Consider the following 25,406-nt stretch of genomic DNA (forward strand, 5'->3'; position numbering starts at 1 on the left):
TCAAGCTAATAGATAATCATTATTCCACAGAAAACCTGCCCCTTAAAAATCAAAGTTACAGCAAGTAGTTTGTGTTTTAAATCTTTGGAAATAAGTTACCTTTGACAAAAGTTGGGTTTGCATGGGTATAAGCTACCAACTTTTGAAAAGGTTAAATCAGCATGCAAGAGGCAGCTCGGGTTCCTCACGATTTTGGACATGGGCATACAAAAACATGTGAGGAAATTAGGAAAACCTTTTAGGAATATCTACTGTAAAGGGGAGGGCAGTCATAGCTTGTGGTAACAATTCCTTTCTAAATTTCTTTCCCTTTAGAGCAGAAATGAGAGATTGTCCTGTTTTGTCCCTCAAGTTTCTGTTTCCATTTTTAAATTTTTGGGGATGAATTTCTAATGCTCCAAACTATTACAGTTTCTGAATGGTTGGAAGATATATATTTTAATTTAACGAATCATTTAAATATATTATAAAGGAGGGGAGTGTTTTTCCAAAGCTTATGTGCCATAAGGGACTTCTATGTGTGCAGTTGAACTTCCTCTTCCTCTCCAGCCCCACATGTCCTCAGAATCAGCTCTGAAGGGTTGGGAGCTCAAGGTCACCCAATGAGCTTTATAGCTGAGTGGGGATTCGAAGCCTGCTGTGCAAACTAAGGCCCAGGGGCCAGATCCGGCCCAATCACCTTCTAAATCCGGCCCACGGACGGTCCGGGAATCAGCCTGTTTTGACATGAGTAGAATGTGGCCTTTTATTTAAAATGCATCTCTGGGTTATTTGTGGGGCATAGAAATTTGTTCATATTTTCTTTCAAAATATAGTCCGCCCCCCCACAAGGTCTGAGGGACAGTGAACCTGCTGAAAAGGTTTGCTGACCCCTGTTCTAGTTCAACACTCCAAACCATTACAGTCCTGTAACAGTCATCTACAGTGCCTCTGAATCAGCTCTCAGATCCAGGTTTCTATTTGAGGTATAAAGCAGGCTTCCCGTGTGACCTTTTGCCTAATACTGTTTTCCAAATTCCCTCTGAATTATCTGCAACAGAACTGTGTCATTTAGTTGCATGAATATTTAATACTGAACACATTTGCAGTAAACCTAAGAAATACTTGTGAAGCTCTGACAGGTATTTTTCTGCAAAACATCTTCATGTATATATATGTTTCCCCTTGCCTGAACCATTTCTTTTAAGCATCCCTAAATCACAGGCATATATTTAAACTACCTATTTCACATATCCCTTCGAGACTCATGTTTACACTCAATTTGAATACCGTTTGTTTAACTCAGGCCTACCATTACGTGCAAGCCAGGCCAGTTAAGTGAAGGTGACAATTTCTGAACGATGGAGCAGCCAAATGCACCTAGAAATGTAAACTTAACTCTGGATGCTGCTAACGACTATAAGTATATCATGCAGGAGTTTGGTTTGCTTAGGAAAGCCAGCAGGAAGAGATCCAAAAGCCGGCAATATTTCTGAACAATGCAAGCAATGAAACTGTCTCATTATTTAACTGCCGGCCTCAGTCGGAATGAACTTGATAACTCAATGGCTCCACGATGCCAGGGATGAATGAGATTTATGAAAGGTACAAGCTTCATACACAGCGTCAAACTGTGGATAAAACTTTTTTCCAACTTACTTGACCTCTCAGTAAGCTAAAGTCAAAATAAAGGAAGACATGAGCGATACCAGTGTGAGTGCGAGTAAAGATCATGATGAAACACCGAATACCTTGAGAAGACATTCTAATCTAGATCACCAACCCAGTGTCCTCAAGATATTTCAGACTACAACTTGCATCAGCACAACCAGCCTAGCTGGAACTGGTTGGAGTTGTAGTCCAAAGAATCTGGGTGGCACCAGGTTTGGGAAGACCAGACTAGAGTGAGAGGTAAAGGGACCCCTGACCATTAGGTCCAGTCATGAACGACTCTGGAGTTGCGACGCTCATCTCACTTTATTGGCCAAGGGAGCCGGTGTACAGCTTCCGGGTCATGTGGCCAGCATGACTCAGCCACTTCTGGCGAACCAGAGCAGCACACAGAAACGCCGTTTACCTTCCCGCCAGAGCGGTACCTATTTATCTACTTGCACTTTGACGTGTTTTCAAACTGCTAGGTTGGCAGGAGCAGGGACCGAGGAATGGGAGTTCACCCCGTCTCGGGGATTAGAACCACTGACCTTCTGATCAGCAAGTCCTAGGCTTTGTGGTTTAACCCACAGCGCCACCCGTGTCCCCTAGAGTGAGAGGGCCTCCTCAAATACTTATTGAAAACTGCTAAAACTGAATGCCAGTCCTATCATTAGGCAGAGGGAGGCGGTTGCCTCAGGCAGCAGATTTTAGGTGTCATGAAAGGGCAATGAATTGTTATTTAACTTAATATTGCATTTTTTACTGGCAGGGATGAGGAAATGCACTTGTGGGATTTTCTGCCATGGTCACTGAATGTATTTTGACTTTGGAGGTGGGTTTTATTTACAGTCCCACCTCAGGGCAGCAAACCATCTTGAGCTGGGGCTGCTATGACAATATGGGTGGTTATGACAATATGGACTGTTTCAATGGTATGGTTCCAAAGTATAGATCTAGTTTACTGTTTTGTAACAGCAGTCATAAAGGGAAATATTGGCAGACTGTACACCTCTAAGTATCTGGATGTCTTTGAGAAGGTCAAATGTTTGCTTATTTTGGGGGGGGGACTTTATGCCCATGGGCATAGCCAAGGGAGCAGGGGGGACAGATGTCCCCCCTAAATCAAGTAAATCAATAAAAATACTTAACTAACTGAGGTTCTGCCTCCTTAACGTGAAGCCTGCCCCCCCCAAAAAAAAATCCTGGCTGTGCCCATGTTTATACCCCACCTCTCTTTTAAAATGTCAGAGTTCCCTTGGAACAACCATTAAAACAATAAAGTACAGGAAAGCTACAAACTAAAGCTGTAAGAGGATATGAGAGGCAACAGCTAATATTTCAAGGACATAAAAAACGTTCAACAATTCGGCAGGCCAGACGCCTGCCTAAAGTAGGAAGCCTTAATGGGCTGGTGGAAGGGCAAGGAAGGTGAAGTTTGCTAGGCAGGGAGATCCAGAGTCATCAGAAATGATCTATTTCACGTTCCAACCAATCACAACCAAGTCCACAACCAAGTGGACTGTCTGTGCTGCTCACCTGATTTCTCAATAACTGAGTCGCTGCTGTTTACCTAGAGGGTGAGGGGGGAGACAGCAGGGAGATTGCCATGGTGAGAGGTATGTGTGGTCTGTGAAAAAGAGGATATACTTGGGAAGAGGGGAAAGGAGAGATGCGTGAAATGTATGAGTCTGTGTGGTATATGTGAGAGAGAAAGAAGCATGTGTGTCTGCAGTCTCTGTGTGTGTGATGAGTATGTGTGTACATGTGAGAAAGTGTGGGGTGACCCCCTTGTTTATTATTTCCTGGTACCACTCCTCATTGTTACTAGACAGCGACAGCCTCTTTGTGTGAGGTAGGGGGCAAGGGGGAGGGCCAATCCCAGAGGGAGCAGTGAGGCCTTTGCTCTTTCTCTAATTTTGTGTCATTCCATGCGTGCAGTGGCAGCCATGTTGTTTTGCTATGCCCTCTCAGCAGCCATCTTGCCCCAAATAAAACAGAATATCAGAGCACCGTCAGGAGCATGTAGCAAGGGGTGTAGCAGGAGGCTGTCAGCGAACAAGAAATTGGCATGGGCCGCTGTTCCAAATCAGAAGTGTGGGACAGCATTTCGACAATGACAAAATCACGTGGGTACTGCTCACCTGCACGAGCAGCCCATTAACTGGAAGCACCCAGAGAGAGGAGCTCAAAGTTGGTTTTTGAATGCCTTATGCAACTATGTTGGCTGGGGCTGATGGGAGTTGTAGTCCAATAACATCTGAAGGGCACCGCATTGGCTACCCCTGTAGACGGATCCTCATTGCCCCAATGAGTGATTAAGAGGAGGCCATCTATGGCTTCTTCCAGCACCCACAACACAGTCAAGTTACTCCTTGTTATTATAGAATCATAGAATCATAGAGTTGGAAGAGACCACAAGGGCCATCGAGTCCAACCCCCTGCCAAGCAGGAAACACCATCAGAGCACTCCTGACATATGGTCGTCAAGCCTCTGCTTAAAGACCTCCAAAGAAGGAGACTCCACCACACTCCTTGGCAGCAAATTCCACTGTCAAACAGCTCTTACTGTCAGGAAGTTCTTCCTAATGTTTAGGTGGAATCTTCTTTCTTGTAGTTTGGATCCATTGCTCCGTGTCCGCTTCTCTGGAGCAGCAGAAAACAACCTTTCTCCCTCCTCTGTGTGACATCCTTTTATATATTTGAACATGGCTATCATATCACCCCTTAACCTCCTCTTCTCGGGAGCCTTTTCCTTTGCAGCTAATTCGTATCTTGCCAGAGTTTGAGATTCCTTCCATGTGATGTGACTCAGCCTCACCGAGAGTGTGTGCTTTGCCCAAGGAATGAGGAAAACTCCAGAACTTAGGGAATTAATCACAGGTGACATCACTCCATACCACTTATGGCCTTTCTAGGAAGTTATCGTTTCTTTCTTTGGAAATGCTGCTTTTTGTATATGCTTGTTTAGGGAAGTTTTTAATATTTAATGCTGTATTGGGAGCCACCCAGAGTGGCTGGGAAAACTCAGCCAGATGGGCGGGGCATAACTAATTTATTTATTATTATTATTATTATTATTATTATTATTATTATTATTATTTCTGCTGTTTCTCCAATGTCAGCCAAAGCTGTTACTTGGACATGGAGCCGTAAATGCACTTGAAAAGTGCAACCTTCTCCAGGCAAAGGAGGTTCTGGGAGAACTCTGTTCCTTCTCTAGCACTTTGACCCCCTCACCTCAGATGCCCCCCACCCAAGGCTGTCCTTTTCTTTATACTGCATCACCATCCCCAGGCCTGATAACAAAGCTGGCATGGCTTGCTTCTGGAAGGAGGAAACAGAAAGATGAATATATAAATGGGAAAAGTGTACAGAAATATGAATATATATGAGTCAAAATAACACACATAATTGCCAAGTATTAGGAGGAACTGTTTGCAAAAATGTGCGTATTAGCCAAAGTATTTTTATGAGGGATTTTTTAAAAAAATAAAATTGCATATGGCTGCAGAAATATGGAGAACTAAATTTAAGACTGGGAAAATTAGAAGCCTGGAGAACTGAAACTGACAGATCCTTCCATCCCTACCAGCAATGAAAAAAACCAAAAAAACCAGCACCTGTGTGTCTTCTCCGACAGACTGGAAATGGCAATTTCTTATAGGTATAATGGATAAAAGTACTGCCAAAGACATGCTGAAGTGAAATATCTACATGTGCAACTTAGGGGGGCCAGATGCAATACCGCCGCGCGATTTCTGTTCTCATCCTGAAGCAAAGTTCTTAACCTGAGGTACTATTTCTGTGTTAGCAGAGTCTGTAACCTGAAGCGTCTGTAACCCAAGGTACCTCTGTACTTTGTTATCTACCCCTTCAGTTTACAACCAGGGGCAACAAATGGAAGGTTCCGCACTTACGCAGGAAGAACCAGCTGCACAAATTTAAAATGGGGAACACCTCCTGGCTTGCCAGTAGTACATGTGAAAAGAATCTAGGGGTTTTAGCATACCACAAGCTTAACATGAGTCCACAGTATGATGCTGCAGCAAAAAAAGCTAAGGAAATGGAAATACCATATTTTTCCGTGTATAAGACGAAGACTTTTTTTAAAAAAAAAAATATGTTAAAAACCGGGAGTCGTCTTATACACGGATAGTGCACTGTGGGGATGGGCGATTGGTTGATGCCGCAAGCAGGAGATAGTCATCAGCACTCAGGCAGGTGATTTGTGGCTGTAGCAAGGGCTGTTATTGATTAGCTGCCGCTGCAGCAGGCAATTGGCGGGTGCTGGTGGCGACCTGATTGGTGGCCTTTGCGACGCATGATATTGTCTGCGGTTGTCTGCTGGGTGAGCGATTTTCGGCATCCCCCCCCCCCCCAAGAAAGCTTAACAACTCTTCGCAATCTCCCCCCATTTTCTTAATTTGGAGTCCCCGAAAATAGGGGGCGTCTTATACACGGGGGCGTGTTATACACGGAAAAATACGGTATAGTGTCCTGCTCAAGAGAAGTAATAGTACCAGTCTCTTATGCCTTGGTCAGACCACACCTGGAGTATTGTGTCAGATTCTGGGTGACAGGAAACACGTGCAGAGGAGAGTAACCAAGATGATCAAAGGTCTGGAAACCAAGACTTAGGAGGAACGGTTGAGAGAGTTGGGTACGTTTAACATGGGAAAGAGGAGATATATTCAGATATCTCAAGGGCTGTCACATGGAAGAAGAAGAAGAAGAAGAAGAAGAAGAAGAAGAGGAGGAGGAGTTTGGATTTGATATCCCGCTTTATCACTACCCGAAGGAGTCTCAAAGCGGCTTTCATTCTCCTTTCCCTTCCTCCCCCACAAAAAACACTCTGTGAGGTGAGTGAGGCTGAGAGACTTCAGAGTAATGTGACTGGCCCAAGTCCATTGTTCCTAACCACAATACCACACTGGAACATGGAACAAGCTTGTTTACTTCTGCTCCAACATGTAAGACCCAAACCAATGGCTTCAAGTTACAATAAAGGAGATTTCAACTAAACATCAGTAAGAACTTTCAGATGTTAAGAACCATTCAACAGTAAGGACTCCTTCAGGAGGTTGTGGACTCTCCTTCATTAGATGTTTTGAAGCAGAGTTGGGTGGTCATCTATAACAGACGCCTTAGATAAGATCCCTGCATTGCAGGGGGTTGGACTAGATGAGCCCCAGAGTTCCTTCCAACTCTGCAGTTTATAACTATAAATTCTATACTCATCTTCCAGTATAGTCTGTGAGGTTCCCTTCCCTTTGATTTCCAGAACAATGCAGTTTGCTGCTTCTGTGGGTGCCATCGGTAATAGCATTCAGATGAAAACCACATGCCGTATTCAAGCTCTCTCACAAGAGAGAATCTGCTTCCTATCAGAAATATAAACATAGATTTAGTTTCTGGCATTTACCTTCCCTGTGTGCTTTCCCATGCCTCAGTAAAGCCAAGCGGCAGAAAATGTCTTATCGTAAACTCCAATGGATCTTTGTACATATGTCACTGTCAACATTTGTAGACTGAAGGAGAGATCTGCCTGCTGGCATATTAATTTATTTTACCTTAAGCCAATGAATCCAAGTAAAACAGTAGACCCCAGTTACAAGGACCACATTTATTTTATTTTATTTAAAAAACCATTTTGCCCTGCCTATATTCCCAAAGGAATGCAAGACAGCCAACAGATCCGAAGTATAAAAACAGACAGCCACCCCCAAATTAAACCCAATCGCAAAATCAAAATATAAACATGAACAACGAAAATCAATTTTCATACCCACACAGGAGGGGGGAAATGGAAGTACAGAACAGCTGTCTAAACACTAAACTGAACCAGCAAAAGACCATTCAACCAAAGGCCTTTTCAAAAAATCAGGACTTCACCAGTCACCTGAAACAATGCAAAGTACTGTAGGTCAATCACACAATTGCTGGTGTTTGGGAAGAGCTGAGGTTCAGTGGTCGATCACAGGCTCTGCTTGCAAACGGTCCCCAGGTTCAGACCTCAACATCTCCAGATGTGACTGGCAAAGACTCTGGCCTCCAGACCCTGTGTACAATACTGAACTAGATGGACTGGTGACAGGAACGAACCTGCAAGAAAACATACCGCACAAGTTGGAGTTGACCCTTTATCAGCAAGAACATTATCTGCACAGACTTGGTGGAATGTCAGGCCTAATTTGCACAGCAGTAGGTCTTGCCCCATGGATCAGGTGCTGAGACTGAAAGCCCCTGCCTCCCCACAGCCAGCTAAGTCTCCCCACTGGGGTTTCCCCCAAGCAATTGGAGACGGCCTGTGTGAATCCGAGCTCTCCCTTTTCATGCCTCTTCTGGTTCTGGAAGACAGGGGGGAGGGGAGCTGGTCCCAGTGGAGAGGGAGACACCTGTGACTCTTCACCAGCCTGACACCACCCTGCCTCTTAACCTCTCTCCTCTCACCTGACTGCTTCAGCTTCTGCTTCTGCCTCCGATTCTGTTCTTCTCTCTGCCACGGACTCTCCCATCTCACGAAGCCCTGTTACCTCCTCAGCTTCCAACACCCCCTCTTCCCAGTGTTCTCCATCTGACTACTCATTCTGGTCCCACCACCACTCCCCGGGCTCTGAGCCTTCTTCCCTTAGTTATTCCCCAGCTGGTTCTTCCCACCATTCCTCTGTGTCCAATCAGTCCATGTGTCAGGGGAGGAATGGTGGAGACCGCCTCCCCAGCCTGACACTTCCAGAGAAGAAGGAGTCAGAATTACAGCAGGGAGAAAGGTCACAACTCAGAAGCAGATGAGGGGGGAAACTGGGAACTAATGGGTGAGGAGGAGGTGGAGGAAGAAGAAGAAGAAGAAGAGACAGCTGACAAACTCAGCGTCTTTAGAAAGCATTCCAGACCCCTCCTCCCAGAACCCAGCAGGCATTGAAAGTAGGAGAGCAGAGAGCTCAGAGGCAGAGGGCACATCTTAGCACCCATAGTGATGACGCATAATGGGAGAAGGTGGAGACTCACTTGGAGCAATGCCATTATTCCGAGAGGCCACATTCCCAAGCTGGAGCGGCGGCGCCAGCAAACTGCTATGTACAGCGCATGTGTGGCGTCACTACGCATGGCGCATGTGTACAGAGCTGCACATGTGCTGTACATAGTAGTTTGCCGCCGACACCGGGATCCTCTGCTCGCGGCTGCAGCCACGAACGGAGGATGCTCCACATGCAGCTGCAGAGGCGCAATGGCTGCGCCGCGGCGGCAGGGTGCCTTCTTGTCACCCCCACAGACGTGGCACCAGGAGTGCACCACCACCACCACGCCATTGTGACGCCGCTGCATTCCACTTGTCCAACACTTGACTTCAACCCTTAATATATACCAAATGTGCATACCTATAATTGAATGGTATTGATTATACAGCACTATATTTAACTAGCTAAGGACCTATCCATCTGTGGTGTGATGAGAAAGTGGATTCTGCACCTAGTAAGTGGAGATATATAAACTGCCCAGTGTGTGCTTCTATAGGAGAGTCTGTTCTCTGCAGATGCATAAGAAGAGCTAGTTTCTTACGCCTTGTTTGCAAGACGGTTCTACTCAGCATATTGTTTACTGTTGCTGCAATACACACAACTGTGAACTCTATTTCCCACTCTTCACAAGGCCAGTTTGGAGGAAGAAGTGATACTTGTTCATCAAGCACTCAGCATAATTAAAGCTACTTGAAGCTGTTAGGTGAGGATATTGATCTGCTCCATGCAGTTTAGTTAGGTGGCTTGCTATCTGACTCGCCTTTGGCAACGGCACGCGTGGGATTAGGAAAATAAAATAAACAGCAGCATAATCCTATACCCAGTGCTTTTTTTCTGGAGGGGACGCAGGGGTACACATACCCCTAAACATTATGTGAATCTAAGTTTGGCCTCATTGAGAGGCAGTATTTCAATATGAGTAGGAAAATGAGAGTACCCCGAAACATTTTTTTAAAGGAAAAAAAGCGTTGCCTATACCTGTCTATTTAGTACCAGTAAGCCTGAGTTTGATGGGGTTTACCAATCTCAGTCTCTTATTCTACCAAGCAACTTGTGTTGTAGAACATTATTTACATATATACATTAGAAATGGAATAGAAAAGGGGGGATGACGACGCATAAACATTAGCATTCCATACAATATAGAAATATTAAACTATATCTCCCACTAGTGACATCAAGTGAGTTTGTGCGCTTTTCATTGTCGGTGTTATGTACTGAGCTGAATCCTAGAACAATAGGATCCAGAATGCAGCAGTCTTATTGGTCCGCAGGAGCCACTCAATCCAGCTCCAGGTGGAAGTGAATCCGCAACCTGATTGGCCTGCAGAAGCAGCCAATCAGGCTTCTGGAGGAAGTGAATCCACAACCTGATTGGTCTACAGGAGCAGCCCGGAATTAGCCAACCATGCAGGGCCCTTTGTGTAAATAATGTATATATAGCTAGACGTTTTGGGGAAAGTGTCATTCATTGCTACCACGAGCTGAATAAGGAGCATAAAATTCACACTTGACTCCAAGTATATTTCAGTTGGACAAGGAAAATCATGTTAGTTGGCGTGTTTCTCTGTTTGTATTGCTTGCCGGGAAATTAAGAGTCAAATTTGTGGCTCAACTCTCCCCCCCCCCAAAAGGGATGGCTTATAGCTAAACAGATAAAACTGCTACTACTTCAATTCCTGCATACTAACCAGCAATGGAAAATAAAAACTTGAACCCTGACACTCCCCTCCCTGCCCAGTAATCCGTAGTCCGGAAGAGTCAGCCATGTCAACCTGACTTTCTGTTTCTTTCTCTGCCTTTTTGTTTTTCACTTCCCACTCCACCCAGAAGTCAAAGCAAGCTGATGTGAATCAGTGGGAAGAGCAGGAAATCAAAGCAGGAAGAGATGGCAAAAGTTTTGCCTGACCTGCAGTTGTTTCTGGCTGCTGCTCCTCTCCTGTTTCTGCCGAGGGTCTACAGAAAAGCATCTAGATATTACTGTATTACGACTACTAATATTTCTGCTGCGGCAGCAAGTGGGGCTTGCAACAAAACGTTGCAGCATGCAGTACTCCTGCTCAGGGCACCAGCCAATAAACCATGTCCTCTTCCTTTCCATTCACCACTTCTATCAGTTCTTATGGTCTCTCCTTTAGTATAGTCCCATCATCCCATGCTCACTGGGCCTGCTTCACCCCCACTGGGCTGTTTTCAGGGGAAGGTTCCCCTGAGAGCCAGTGTGGTGTAGTGGTTAAGAGCGGCAGCCTCGTAATCTGGGGAACCGGGTTCGCTTCCCCGCTACTCCACATGCAGCTGCTGGGTGACCTTGGGCCAGTCACACTTCTCTGAAGTCTCTCAGCCCCACTCACCTCACAGAGTGTTTGTTGTGGTGGAGGAAGGGAAAGGAGAATGTTAGCCGCTTTGAGACTCCTTAAAGGGAGTGAAAGGCGGGATATCAAATCCAAACTCTTCTTCTTCTTCTCCCCATTGTGGATTTTGTACTTCTGCAAATGTTGGGGTTCCCTCAGACCTCCTGAAACCTCCTCCAAGTGTTTGGGTGTTGTTGTTTTTCCTTTTAAAAAAAAGTTATTCAATTTTAACAATATAACAATTTGACAATGTGTGGCATTTTTGTAATCTCAGTCTGGAAAATGACATAGCAAATAAGAAACATTTCTGATCAAGATATTATATAATTATAGTTAACAACAACAACAACAACAACAACGAGAAAACAAAGAGAGAGAGAAAATAAAGGCAGAGAAAGAAATAGGCATTTAAAAATCTGTGAATGGGCGGAGAAATCGTACAACATTTCTTGGGTACATTTGTCAACAGAGTTGATTCTTGCTACCCAATGATCCACACTCAGATCATTATTACTATATTGTATTATTAATAATAGCAACACTAATAACACTTAGCATTTGAATAAATTTAAAAAAATAAAAAATTGTCCAGTAGCACCTTAGAGACCAACTAAGTTTGTTCTGGGTACAGTATAAGCTTTCGTGTGCATGCACACTTCCTCAGATACACTGAAACATGATATAAGGGTCTAGTGACTTCTGTTTCAGTGTATCTGAAGAAGTGTGCGTGCACACGAAAGCTTATACAGTGGTACCTCGGGTTACAGACGCTTCAGGTTACAGACTCCGCTAACCCAGAAATAGTACCTCGGGTTAAGAACTTTGCTTCAGAATGAGAACAGAAATTGCGCAGCAGCAGGAGGCCCCATTAGCTAAAGTGGTACCTCAGGTTAAGAACAGTTTCAGGTTAAGAACGGACCTCTGGAACGAATTAAGTTCTTAACCTGAGGTACCACAGTACCCAGAACAAACCTAGTTGGTCTCTAAGGTGCTACTGGACAATTTTTTTATTTTTTTATTTATTTCGACTGCATCAGACCAACACGGCTACCTACCTGAATTTAGCATTTGAATGTTTTATTTAAAACATTTATTTGGTCACTTTTCTACACAGATCACAAATAAGTCAAAAGAAGCCACTTGCATGATTACAGGCCTGCTAGCCAAGGCGGCTGACTTATTTTCCTTTTCATGTCAAAGTGGTCGACTGTCAAACTACTAGATGCTGCAATATACATTCCGTGAAATTTCTTGGCTCGAAAGAATTGCAAGCAGGGTGTTTCCATACAGCTGCCTGCGGGTCAGTAACTTCTCACTTTTTGAAATGGAAATGACTTAACTCACCCGACACCCCTCGAAAACCACCATTAACCCTGCGGTGAGAACAGAGCACTTGTAATTAAGATCCATGAGCAAGTGTTGTACCATGAGACGGGAGATAGGTGACATCTCTGTTTGAAATGGCTGGGAGCCAGAAGGGAAATGTTCTGTGAGGGCAAAGCAAGTAATGCAGAAAGACAAGGGGGGGGGGGAGAGAGAGAGAGAGATTGGCACTTTTCTCACCCAAGCTATCCCACACTGCTATTGACCCAGGAAGGTCAATACACGGAAATCCTTGTATTTGTTCTTAGCACTCAATATAGGATCAAAGTACTGTTAATATAACTTCAGTGAACAATCAGATCATTTCTGAACTGTTCATACATCCACTTCACGTGGATGGAATGATCGTTGCTTAGAAGCAATCGGATGATGCAACGAAAACTTGTGCTGCATTGCTGCAAAGAGGCAGCCATAAAATCGGAATACTAGGCACTAGGAATGCCCTAGGTAACAATTAGACCTCATGGGCTGGTGCTGTGCTTTGGAAAAGGTAAATGACTCTGAAGGCAAGCTCTCCATGATAAACATACTCAACCAAATCAATGCACATTCATTTTTTACCTTCCAATTATTTCTTTAAAGCTGGGGTGCTGAACCTATCTAGACCGCCCGTGTGGCTCTTACCAGGCCACACCCCTGACCACAAAACTGGCACCCTGTCAAGAGAAGAGGAGGCCCGTTTGATGAGAAAGGCCCACACAGTCGGTCTCCACCCATTTGGCTGTCACTGAAGTGTTGTTCTAACCACCACGGGTGGCAAACTGCTCCTACATGGCTTTTATGTCGTGGTGACATATTGAGAAGCAATATCAAACCAGCCATAGTTTCTCCCAAAGGATTGTGGGAATTCTAGCTTGCTGAGGGTGCTGAGAGTTGTTAGGAGACTCCTAGTTCTCTTGCAGAGCTACAGTTCATGGTTTAGCAGTCAGTTTCTCTACCAAGGGAACTCTGGGAACTGTCGCTCTGTGAGGGAAATAGTGGCCTCCTAACAACTCTCAGGGGACACAGGTGGCGCTGTGGGTTAAACCACAGAGCCTAGGGCTTGCCGATCAGAAGGTCGGCGGTTCGAATCCCCGCGACATGGTGAGGTCCCATTGCTCGGTCCCTGCTCCTGCCAACCTAGCAGTTCGAAAGCACATCAAAGTACAAGTAGATAAATAGGTACCGCTCTGGCGGGAAGGTAAATGGCGTTTCCGTGTGCTGCTCTGGTTCGCCAGAAGCAGCTTAGTCATGCTGGCCACATGACCCGGAAGCTGTACACCGGCTCCCTCGGCCAATAAAGCGAGATGAGCGCCGCAACCCTATAGTCGGTCACGACTGGACCTAATGGTCAGGGGTCCCTTTACCTTTAACAACTCTCAGAACCCTTAACAAGCTACAATTTCTTATTGGGAAGCCACAATGGTTTAAAGTGGTATGGCACTGCTTTAAATGTATAGCAGACCCTCCAAGTGTCCCTATTTTCTAGGTACAGTCCTGGATTTACAGAAGTCGTCCCAGTTTCTGATTTGATCCTGGAATGTCCCACTTTTCCTTAAGATGTCTCTATTTCCATCAGAGAAATGTTGGAGGGTATGGAATAGGATGTCCCTATTTTCTGAGGAGAAATATTGGAGGGTATGGAATAGGATGTCCCTATTTTCATTTGAGAAATGTTGGAGGGTATGGAATAGAATGTCCCTATTTTCTGAGGAGAAATATTGGAGGATAGGGTATAGTGCAGATACCAGTAGGCATTGATGGTGAAATAAGTGTTTGGTGTGGAGACACGAGTTGTCCCACTCATTTCTTTGGCAGGAGCAAGTCCATGGTGCAATTGGAGGCAAACCCAGATCTGCTTCTGGCATTGAAAGAAATGGACAACACACTTCAGACTAGGGAGCCATAAGGCGTTGCTGCATTGGCACACAAGCTTAAAAATCTGTTGACTCATTTTCCCATGCTTTCTATACTACTTTATTATCAGTTTGGTTTAATGGTTACCAGATATACCCGCTGCTGTAGTAGTCCCCGTCTGTGCCACTTACCAAGAACTTCTTGCCTGTCATTTCTCTTTAATTTTGCAAAAGCTGCATTAGCTATGAACAAGGCTTGGAGTACTCTGAGGTGAGCCTGACCTACATTTTGCAGCAAGACTCCAGGGGGTTCTCATTCTGCTTTCATGGGGGCAGGCAGGAAATTTCAGTTGACAGCAGCAGACAGCTTTAAAATGCACTGATGTTCTTATTTATTAAATATGAAATGTGCCATTACACTCCTCATGTATTATGTTGCTTGATGTAAAGTGAAACTTATAATAAATCGTTTAAATAGCATTTCAGTGATACAAAGTGGCTTTTTGTTTATTTATTTTCTTTCTTCCCTTCGAACTTACAACAAACCCGCCAGGTAGGCTATCCTCATCACCATCCTTGTAGCTTGGGACGTGGGTGTAAGCAAGGAAGGGTCCCTGTTTTTTGCAGGCATATTCTGCAATATGTCATTCATGCAATAATAGCATCTGCACACCATTCCTTTTTACTTGTCTGTTCTGTGATACTTCCTCAATGAGGCCACATTGTTATCTGAAGATGCACTCTTGCACTACAGGGCAACTAAAGTGGGACCAAAACCTAGAACATTTGTGATATTAAAAAACAAAAAAAAAAAAAACAACAGGATTTCAGCAGAAAGTTACAGGCCATGCATGCACTGAGTGGAAACAACGCAGTATGTCTACCCTGAAACTTGAGTAAGTGCAAACAGTGTTGAGAATGTATAATTGCCCCAATACCACCATGAGCACAGATTATCATGAATGCAGAATAAAAGGGGGGTGTGGAGGGGTCCCAAATGTGCAAGTTACCCAAGAGTTATATGACTGGCGCGTACCAGGAGAAGGGGATTGTATTCTTTACAATTGTTACTGTTAAGTTGTGGGTGAACATATCAGACAACACAGCGATTCTTCAAACAGCTCTTGTTTATTCACAGAACAGAACTGAACTGAACTGAAGGGTTCAGCCAGCCTGCTTATTTACAGCTCCACTACAATGCAACAACAACCATTTTCTGTAACTATCCAATCACAGAACATTACTTTCAATCCCTTATTTGCATATGTGGACCTGAGTGAAAACTATTTACAGTATCCGCCTGCTGGCCCAGGGTGAGAACTTCAGTACATTACATACACAGCCTCTGCTTTATTATTCTCTTCATTCTGTGACTTCATCTATGTTAACCTACCACAATAAAACTTTAAAGCTTCATTGTCACCTCATGGACATGTCAGGGCAAGGACCTCTACTCCTCTGGCAGATTATTTCCCTGCTCCTGCTCTGAAAGAAGTACCAGAACTGCCCCTCCCCCATGTATTTCCCTTCCACTAGACCACTGATGCAGTTATAAAGGACCATGTGCTTTCAAGTACATGAGAAAGAGATGTCCACTAGGCTTAGTGGAGCAATAGATGATAAGGAATTCCATGCTGGCAAATAAGTGGGATTGTAGAAGGGGACCAGAGTGCTCTGTCCCTCCTCTGGGGTCAGCACAGAAATCAGCAGGCTAATAATGCAAGAGATAAGGAACTCTCCCTCCCTCTTTTCCCAGTCCACAGCAGGCTAAGAAGCATTAATTGTTTGTTTGCTTGCTGGTTGATCTGGTGCCATTTCCAAGCCGACAACCAACCCAAGTCCTCTGGATGGTTTTCAAAAAATCAGTGAAGTATACAAATGCAATGCAAACTATAAAACGATCTCAGCACAAATGTCATAGGAACATAGAACCAGCATAACACCTGACCAGAGTAAAATTGCTATAAAAAGAAACCCAACCTATGAAAAAGCACAGAGAAAGCCATTTGTGCCCAGATCTAAAATCCAAACTTAAATTCAAAGGTCTGCGAGAATAAAAATATCTTCACCTGGCTCCGTAAAGATTATCACGTTGGAAATCTCTGGGGAGGGCATTTCAACTCCGAGAAGAAGTTCTGTTCCTCCATGGTGGGCTTGTAATTTTGGCTGGCTTATTTACAAGGCTATGCTACAATGAACCAGAAGAAAAGGAATCAGCAACTTGTTACAAGACCATATTCAGCTCAGTATTGCCTTAGTGCAGATCTCCTGACTTCCTGCGCTTGAGATCTGAAGAAAGTTGTCACATCCCCTGGACACCCACTCTGGCTTTGGACCTGTGCTTGCCCCCAGAGCCACAAACAACTCTTGACAACGAGGGAGAAAGATGAAGCTCCTTAGTACTAAGCAGGACCATGAGTCCCTCTAGCCCAGCGGTTCTCAACCTGTGGGTCCCCAGATGTTGTTGGACTACAACTCCCATCATCCCTAGCTAGCAAGGTCAGAGCTCAGGGATGATGGGAGTTGTAGTCCAACAACATCTGGGGACCCGCAGGTTGAGAACCACTGCTCTAGCCAATATTGTCTGCTCTGAGCACCACCAGCAATCCATGGTCTCTGATGGAGATCCCTTTCCTAGCCCTTGAATGCCCCTTATTATTTTAGCTGAAGATGCCAGGAATAGAAGACGGGGTTTTGTATGCAAAACATGCAATCTACTGCTGCCTATGGCCCCCTTCTGCGCTACAGACGTTTCAGAAGAAATTCACGGTGAAGGCTATGTACACATAACCATTTGCTCTGGCTCCAGAACAATCCCACTGCTGGCGTTTAAAGCTGAGCACACATGATGTTAGCCCCAATCCATCTGCATCCCATAGTTTCTGGAGAAACGCTGCTGTTTGTTGTGCTTGCCCTTAACCCTTATTGATCTAAGAACGTAAGCCACAGGTGTGTACATGTGAGACAGCCATTGTGCATGTGCACAGGACATAAATAGGAGTTGGGAAGGAGCAAACAGGGAAGCCAAACAAGTGATGCTCATCAGCTGAAGACACACACCCTGACATGTACAGCAATGTAAGAATGCACCTTGAAATGAGGCAGAGAAGAAACAACCTTGTTGTGTTTTAAGCCGCTGCATCTGAAACTGTGGTACATGATGTTTGCTGTTCAAATAAAAAGAAATACAAATTCCACTGGGCATGTAGTACTTTTGAATGTGTGAAAGCTATGGGTCAAATCAGGGAAAGGCTACCCATGACTGAGGGATGAGTGTTCCCATTTTGAGCTATTTATCCTTTGACAGAGTGCAGCATGTACTCGTGTTTTATCTACTTGTTTTGTATCCTCTTCCCCTCCTTCAGAGAACTTAGAGCAGCATTTTAACTTCCCTGCAAACTTTTGGGATGGGTAAGAATGACAGCTAAGTTACTTGCCCGAGACAACTTGTTGAGTAGTGTTCTGATTCCCTCCATATGCAAGTGAACAAGAGATTCAGATAGTGTGGAAGAGAAGGAGCCAAATAAGTGAGCCACTTCCACGCTGTCTGGTGACATTTATTTCAAATATATATCATTTCCTTACAAACGAGACTGCATGCTTTTTGCATGTTAATGTCACCAACTGGTACATGTTTTCACCAGCACAGCTCATCCCATCCCCTAAATACAGTGGTACCCTAGGTTACATACGCTTCAGGTTACATATGCTTCAGGTTACAGACTCCACTAACCCAGAAATACTGTACTTTTCTCTCTATAACACGCAGATTTTTTCTCCTAAAAAGTAAGGGGAAATGTTTGTGCGTGTTATTGAGCGAATGTGTGGTCCCTCGAGCCGAATGGCCCGAGTGCAGGGGCAAAAATCAGGCAAAAATCCAATCGCGCACGTCAGGGAGGAGGGACGCCTGAAGAGAGGAAGCTGTTGCTTTCCTGCATTCTGCCTCAGGGTATTACTGCCCACCCTTTTCTGTTTCGGTTGCTGTTTGCTCAAACAGAACAAAGAGCAGGCAAATCCCCTCCCCTCCAGGCAAGCAGAGGGGAAAGGAAAGAATTGCATCCTTCCTTCTAATTCCTCTCCGTGCTCCGGTGCTGCTGCGTCCAGGGAAGCATTTTAGGGACTCGCAGGCAGCCAGAAAACATGCAGGTGGGAGAGAGAGAGAGAGAGAGGGGGCTGGCTTGGGTGTGGGGGGGGGGGAATTTTGCCTTCCTTTCCTCCCTCCCGTTCAACCCCTCTCCTGCATTCTTAGCCAGCTGCTTCACTGCACACCCCTCTCATGCTCCTTGTCCCTTCTTGTGTTTTTCCTTCCCTCCCCACTTAAAACGTGGTTACAAAGCATGAATCCTCAGGATTTTTGCATTGGGTCACCCCAAATTCACCATCAGATCACATTACATGCCCATTGCTACAGCCTGCACCAAAAAAATCACGCACCCACTGTTGCCTGGGGCTGCAATGGTGCAAAAACATGGTTACAAAGCATGGATCCACATGGATCCTCAGGATCTTTGCATTGGGTCACCCCAAATTCACCATCAGATCACATAGCATGTCCATGGCTACAGCCTGCACCAAAAAAATCACGCACCCACTGTTGCCTGGGGCTGCAATGGTGCAAAAACATGGTTACAAAGCATGGATCCACATGGATCCTCAGGATCTTTGCATTGGGTCACCCCAAATTCACCATCAGATCACATAGCATGTCCATGGCTACAGCCTGCACCAAAAAAATCACGCACCCACTGTTGCCTGGGGCCACAATGGTGCAAAAACGTGGTTACAAAGCACAGATCCACAGGGATTCTCAGGATTTTTGCATTGGGCTACCCCAAACTCACCATCAGGTCACATGTCTGTGGCCACAGCATGAGGCACAAAAATGATACATCCACTGTTTCATTCAGAATCCCGCCCCCCTTGTTTTCCTCCTCTAAAAACGATGTGCGTGTTATGGTCAGGTGCGTGTTATAGAGCGAAAAATTCGGTAGTGCTTCAGGTTAAGAACTTTGCTTCAGTATGAGAACAGAAATCGTGCTATGGCAGCGCGGCGGCAGTGGGAGGCCCCATTATCTAAAGTGGTGCTTCAGGTTAAGAACAGTTTCAGGTTAAGAATGGACCTCCGGAACAAAATAAGTACTTAACCTGAGGTACCACTGTACCTAAATTCTGTGCACACCAGCAAGGCTGTGTGATACTCAAATTCCAAGCAAGATTTTGCTCTAGTCAACAAGTAATTTGTGGGTAACACCATATACATTTTTGTTGGAAATGGAGCTCAAAATTTTTTCCCCTGGGGCAGAAGTGGTTAACCCCAACCTCAGGACTTGATTCGCCCCCCACAAGCAAATTTTTCTGCCCCCATCAATTTTGATAGAGACAAAAAGTCATGACAGAGTTACATTTCTATACCCAGCCCACCACCTGATGAACGGGGTGAAAATCAACCCTCCCTATTCATCAGATCAATCATTTGATGAATGGAAGGGGGTCGTATCTATCCTGTCAGCTGGGGGCCTTCTGTACCTTTGGATCAAAATTCCTTCTCTTGCGCAACTTTTTCTTCCAAAGAATAAAATGGTAACGATTCTTCGTTGTAAGTGACCCGTCCCTAGGTCAGGGTTGGCTGAATTATGGCTCCCAAGTGGTCATTTGTTGAATGGTATATTCATGAATTAAAATGGGGAGTGTCATTTACTTATTGCAGTTAACATGAACAGCATGCTGTGTTTAGGCAGGTTAGATTTCACACAAGCCCATCCCAAGCCACTACCTATTTATGGTAGCTTTGTTGAGCTCAAATGCAACCTGGCTTTGTATCAGTCTGCTGGTCAGACTGTGTATGAGGATGGCTTCTTGCACAACATCAAAATGGGCAGAGGGGAGGAAATGTGTCTTCCAAAAATGGAGGACACAGACTTTCATCAGATCTGTATATGTTAATTTATTTATACAGATACAAATTTGTAAATCAAATTTCAAAAGGAATACAAACCAACTACGTGGGGCTACCTTTGAAGGTGACTCAGAAACTGCAGTTAATCCAGAATGTGGCAGCTAGACTGGTGACTGGGAGTGGCCCCGGTCCTGAAATATCTTCATTGGCTCCCAGTACGCTTCCGAGCACCATTCAAAGTGTTGCTGCTGACCTTTAAAGCCCTAAATAGCCGCGGTCCTGTATACCTGAAGGAGCGTCTCCACCCCCATCGTTCAGCCCGGACACTGAGGTCCAGCTCTGAGGGCCTTCTGGTGGTTCCCTTGCTGCGAGAAGTGAAGTTACAGGGAACCAGACAGAGGGTCTTCTCAGTAGTGGTGCCTGCCCTGTGGAACGCCCTCCCATCAGATGTCAAGGCAGTAAGCAACTATCTTACTTTTAAAAGACATCTGAAGGCAGCACTGTTTAGGGAAGTTTTTAATGTGTGACATTTTAATGTATTTTTAATCTTTGTTGGAAGCTGCCCAGAGTGGCTGGGGAAACCCAGCCAGATGGGCAGGATATAAATAAATTATTATTATTATTATTATTATTATTATTATTATTATTATTATTATTATGATTATCTGCAATACTGCAGTCAGCTGTGTTGCAGTCAGTCTCCCTGTGTTGTTTGCTGTCTAGGTGCTAAGTGCTGGTGGGCAACTTCAAGGCCCCTCTTGCTCTCCTCCTTTCTCTTGGTTTTAAACTAAACTTGGAAAAGACTGTCTTTCAAAGAGAGGATACCTTCAGATAGATGATTGCATTCTGTAAAGTCCCTTTTTATAGACCATACCTTGCTTTGGCCGCTGGTCACAAAAAATAGCCGGATTGTGGCACACCCTAGAAACATGATTTCAAAATCCAATATGTGTTGTTGTTTTCGCAGTTTCACAGGAAGAAATGGGAGTAACCTTACACATAGGCAGGAACTGCTGCAAAAGCCATTTGCTGGCTGAGCCACATGAGCGGAGATGGTGCACAATAGTTCTTCAGCAAAAAAGAGGATTAGAGAGATTAATGACCAGCAGCAGGAGGAAAAAGCTTTCAGAAGACCTCCATTGCTGACACATCAGTCGAGTTAACTCTCTTAAAGGCTTGGAGGAGAGGGTCCGACAGTGTTAAGAGTCAGGCCAAACCCCAAGACTTCCCCATGTCTCCCAGACCATGCATTATGCTCCTTGCAAATACCTTCGTCCAACCTTCCCATGACTCCCCAGGAGTCCAAAGGCTAGGCAGAGGAGATAGGGGGCAGGAGGATGAGCTGGAAGAAGAGGCCAGTGATTTGTGGGGCTCTATGCCACCCATAAGGCAGGGGGAAGAAGAAGAGGGTGGGCAGCCAGAGAGGGAGAGGAGGAGGCTGCACAACCTACCATTGCTCTTAGCACGAATTTTGCAGGTTACAGTGAGGAAAAATTAGCCAAGGCAGAAAGCAAGGGTGCATTCCGAGTGAGTGAATGAACACTAAGAAAATTATTTTTAAAACAAAAGCAACTTCTTTATTGAACGTTGTTGTAATAATAGCCAGAAACTGGAGAATGGCAGTTCAGATTTTTGGAGAGAGGACTTGAGATCTTGTCTGGCCCCAAAGTCAGCAGTTTGAAAGCACGCCAAAGTGCAAGTAGATAAACAGGTACCACTCCGGTGGGAAGGTACCGTAAACGGCGTTTCCGTGCGCTGTTCTGGTTCGCCAGAAGTGGCTTAGTCATGCTGGCCACATGACCCGAAAGCTGTACGCCGGCTCCCTCGGCCAATAAAGCGAGATGAGCGCTGCAACCCCAGAGTCGTCTGCGACTAGACCTAATGGTCAGGGGTCCCTTTACCTTTACCTTTAAACCTTACACAAATGCCCCATGGAGGACCTGCTTTCTAATAAATTCAGGCTGAGCAATACATTCTATATGAAGTTTCAATTTCAACAAGCCCTGCTGGATTCAGTAGAGACTTCATCCACTGAATTTGTGGGATGGTGGAGATAAAGTTCATAACCATTGGGGGTTGGGGTCGGTGTGTTTTGGTTACGTAAGGGCACAGTTCTGGCCTCTCCCTAACCTGTTTCTTTAAAAATCACAGTTCACTCAGTTTCCATTTCCTAGGGGTGGACCAATCACCATGTTACCCAGTACACTGGTGGTTTGGCAAGGGAGGCTGTGGGAATTAACACGTAGACAGCCCAGCTCCCATCTTTGCCAGAAGTTCACAACACCTGTTGTGGCTATGTACCAACACCTCCTATTGGCTGGACAAAGCCACCTGTCAACCACCCCATTTTGTATACTCCTTTTAAATAAACTGCTCAATTGGATTTCTGGGCACCCTCAAGACCTGGTGGTTCCCCCAAGTTGCTTAAACTATGCTGCTGGCTGTTGGAGTACCTGTGTGATCCAGAGGGGAGACAGTTTGAGGTTGCCAAACAGGAGACATGGAATACAGCTGGCTGTTGTTCCCCTACTCCCAATAGAGCACTGCAAGGAAGTGCAAACCCCATGGTCCTTGCCCTTGGTCATGGTGGGGAACCTCTGTCTCACAAGCTAATCTTGGTCTCCCAATTTGACCAACCAGGCCATGTTCCTCAAACCTTGCCCATCACCTGATGCCACATCACCTGATGTCCCGCCTCCATTGCTTATACCACCCTGTTCCCAGGATTGTGCAGCCTAGGCAGCAAGATTTAATCTGTGCTCATCCACTATTCTGCTGATCTTGGAATCTCCTGAAACCTCCATCTTGTGGGTGGGTGCTGGTGTTTTTGTCTGCATAAACCATAACAACCATTCCTGAAAATTGGAAATAGAGGGAATTAATGATACCAGCTGCGTGCTTTTCTTTCTGCCTCCACAAAAGGCCTACAGCCTTCCCATATTTTTTTTACGTGAAAGCTGAACTTTTAAGGAAGGCGTCTGGGATATCCAAGGGGTAACACTTCCTCAACCACATCCTCTTCCATGACCAATGTAGCAGCTACACATCGCTTGTCAATCTTGGCTGCAGATGCAGCACGCCGTGATTCCCTTCTGTGCCTGAAGAGGGTGCAGATGCCTGGATAGAGGAAATCCACAGGGGCCACCAGCCTAGCCCATAATCTTAGTTGCTGCTTTGAGAATGGACATTTCTGGCGTGTTACTAGGAGGAGAAAAATTTTATCATCTTACTACACACACTTTCAGAATGTATGACTGAAATATACTCAGAGTCAAGAGTGGATTTCATGCTCTTTATTCAGCTCATAGTGGTGAAGAGGAATGGAAGTTCCCCCAGAATGTCTGCCTTATATACATTATTTTTTTCAATTCAATTCAAAATCCTTTATTAGGCATAACACACCAACAAACAAACAAACATCATATACAACCTGTGTAAAATACGGGCACAGCAGACACAATTTATACATTATTTACACACTGGGTTCCACGTGATTGGCTAATTCCGCGATTCTCCTGTAGGCCAATCAGGTTGTGGATTCCCTTCAACCTGGAGCTGGATTGGGTGGCTCCTGTGGACCAATCAGACTGCTGCATTCTGGATCCTATTCAACTCAGTACATAACAATGACTTTCATGGACAAGTCGGTTTGGCATCACATTCTCAATCCAAACGTGGGGAATTGCGAAGCCCCACTCTATTAACAGAAGTTCCTGGAAATACCTGATGTTTTGACTTGATTCCAATAAATACTGTAGGGGGGTATTGTTTTTATTTGCTACCATGTTGTGCATTTGGGTGCTTTTATAGTGTAAACTGCCCTGTGATCCTCGGATGAAGGGCAGTATAGAAATTTAATTAACGGATTTGAAGGGGGAACAAAAAAACACTGTCCTTTGTTTCCCGTGCATTGTGCCATGGGAACCCTGTATTTAGGATGGCAATGACCAGGGCTTTAAATAGCAACAGGTTTCTTTTTTTCTGCTTGGTCATCATGGTTATTTTGCTGGAACAGAAAGGGGTGCCCTTGTTTAAGCAGGCTTCCTTCTTGTGGGCATGGCAACCTGGTAATAACTTACAGCTAGGAAACTTTGAGACAGCTGCCAAATTCCCCCATCTAGCGCTGTTCTATATGACCCACTTGGGCTGACCCACCCACACTATAAACAAAGCAGAGTGGCTGTACCCCTCCCCTCCCTGGACGAAGCCTGATTAGACCAGCAACAGCAGGGCAGGCTATTAAATCTCTGTGGGTTAGATAACTGTGGGCAAGGCGTACGGAAAAAATGTCTCCAGTGCGTGGCAGCGCAGGGCTGAAGGGTTCATTTGAAGAATTTCAAAGCAGCAGGAATCAGGGAATCCAAAGAGAGGCCAGTTGTGGCGAAGTCTACAGACCTTTAAACATGAAGAAAATCCTGTTGGGCCAGTCACTCTCATTCTCTCTCTCTCTCTCTCTCTCTCTCTCGCGCGCGCGCAGACCTCACAGGGCTGTTGTGAAGACAAATACCTAAACATTCTGGATCAGTGTCACTAGAACACAAATATGGGAGCAGGAAATCTACACTCCAGAGAACTACTGTGTGTGTGCTGAGATTCCTACCTCTCCCATACACAGAGCAAACTTTTTTGAACTTAGAGAGTTACATTTGATATAGCAGGAATACAGAACTTTTCTTAGCCTAAGAGCTACATTCTGTTCTGAACAATCTCCCAGATGCCACAGGCAAAAATGGGCAGAACAATGAATGCTTTTTTTTTTTAACCTCTGTACAGCAGGTTGGTTTCAAAAAAACAAACCCCTATACACCTCTCTAGCCTTCATCTGGACAAGCAAGAGGCACTTGCAGAGTTCAAGCACATATTCCAGCCAGGCAAAAACCCTCAAGGAGAATGCAAGGCAGGGCCAGTCGCAGGTGTGGCTGGAGAGGCAGTGTGGTCTGAGGAGAGTCCTGGGGGCCAAATAGAGAGGCATTCGGCCCCGGGGTCTGAGATTCCTCACTCCTGCAATATGTTGAATTGAAATTGAAATTGAAACTAACACAGAATGTCCTATTCGGTGCATTTTAATTTTTATTTTACATTTGATATTATTTAGATTGCTGAGATTACACGTTGGCGTTTGCATGGTGAAATTTGGGGTGACTCTTATGGGCATGCAGTAGGTGGTGATGATAGTTGCTACTAAGAGAAGACCAAAAAGCAATGCTAATTCTTATATTGTTCTTAAAACAATGGTCACATCATTTCTGTGCATGTCTTTGGCAGAACAGAGCACAACGAGAACCTGCAGGAT

The 25,406-nt window shown here is 45.0% G+C and overlaps 1 protein-coding gene across 1 annotated transcript in view; it reads left to right on the forward strand.

The window, feature by feature from the left end:
• SLC8A1 (solute carrier family 8 member A1) overlaps window positions 1-25,406 on the forward strand; it is a 303,130-nt gene that overhangs the window by 1,046 nt on the left and 276,678 nt on the right. The window lies entirely within an intron of this gene.

Source organism: Podarcis erhardii, assembly GCF_964252035.2.
Source record: "Podarcis erhardii genome assembly, chromosome: 3".
Classification (NCBI taxonomy): domain Eukaryota; kingdom Metazoa; phylum Chordata; class Lepidosauria; order Squamata; family Lacertidae; genus Podarcis; species Podarcis erhardii.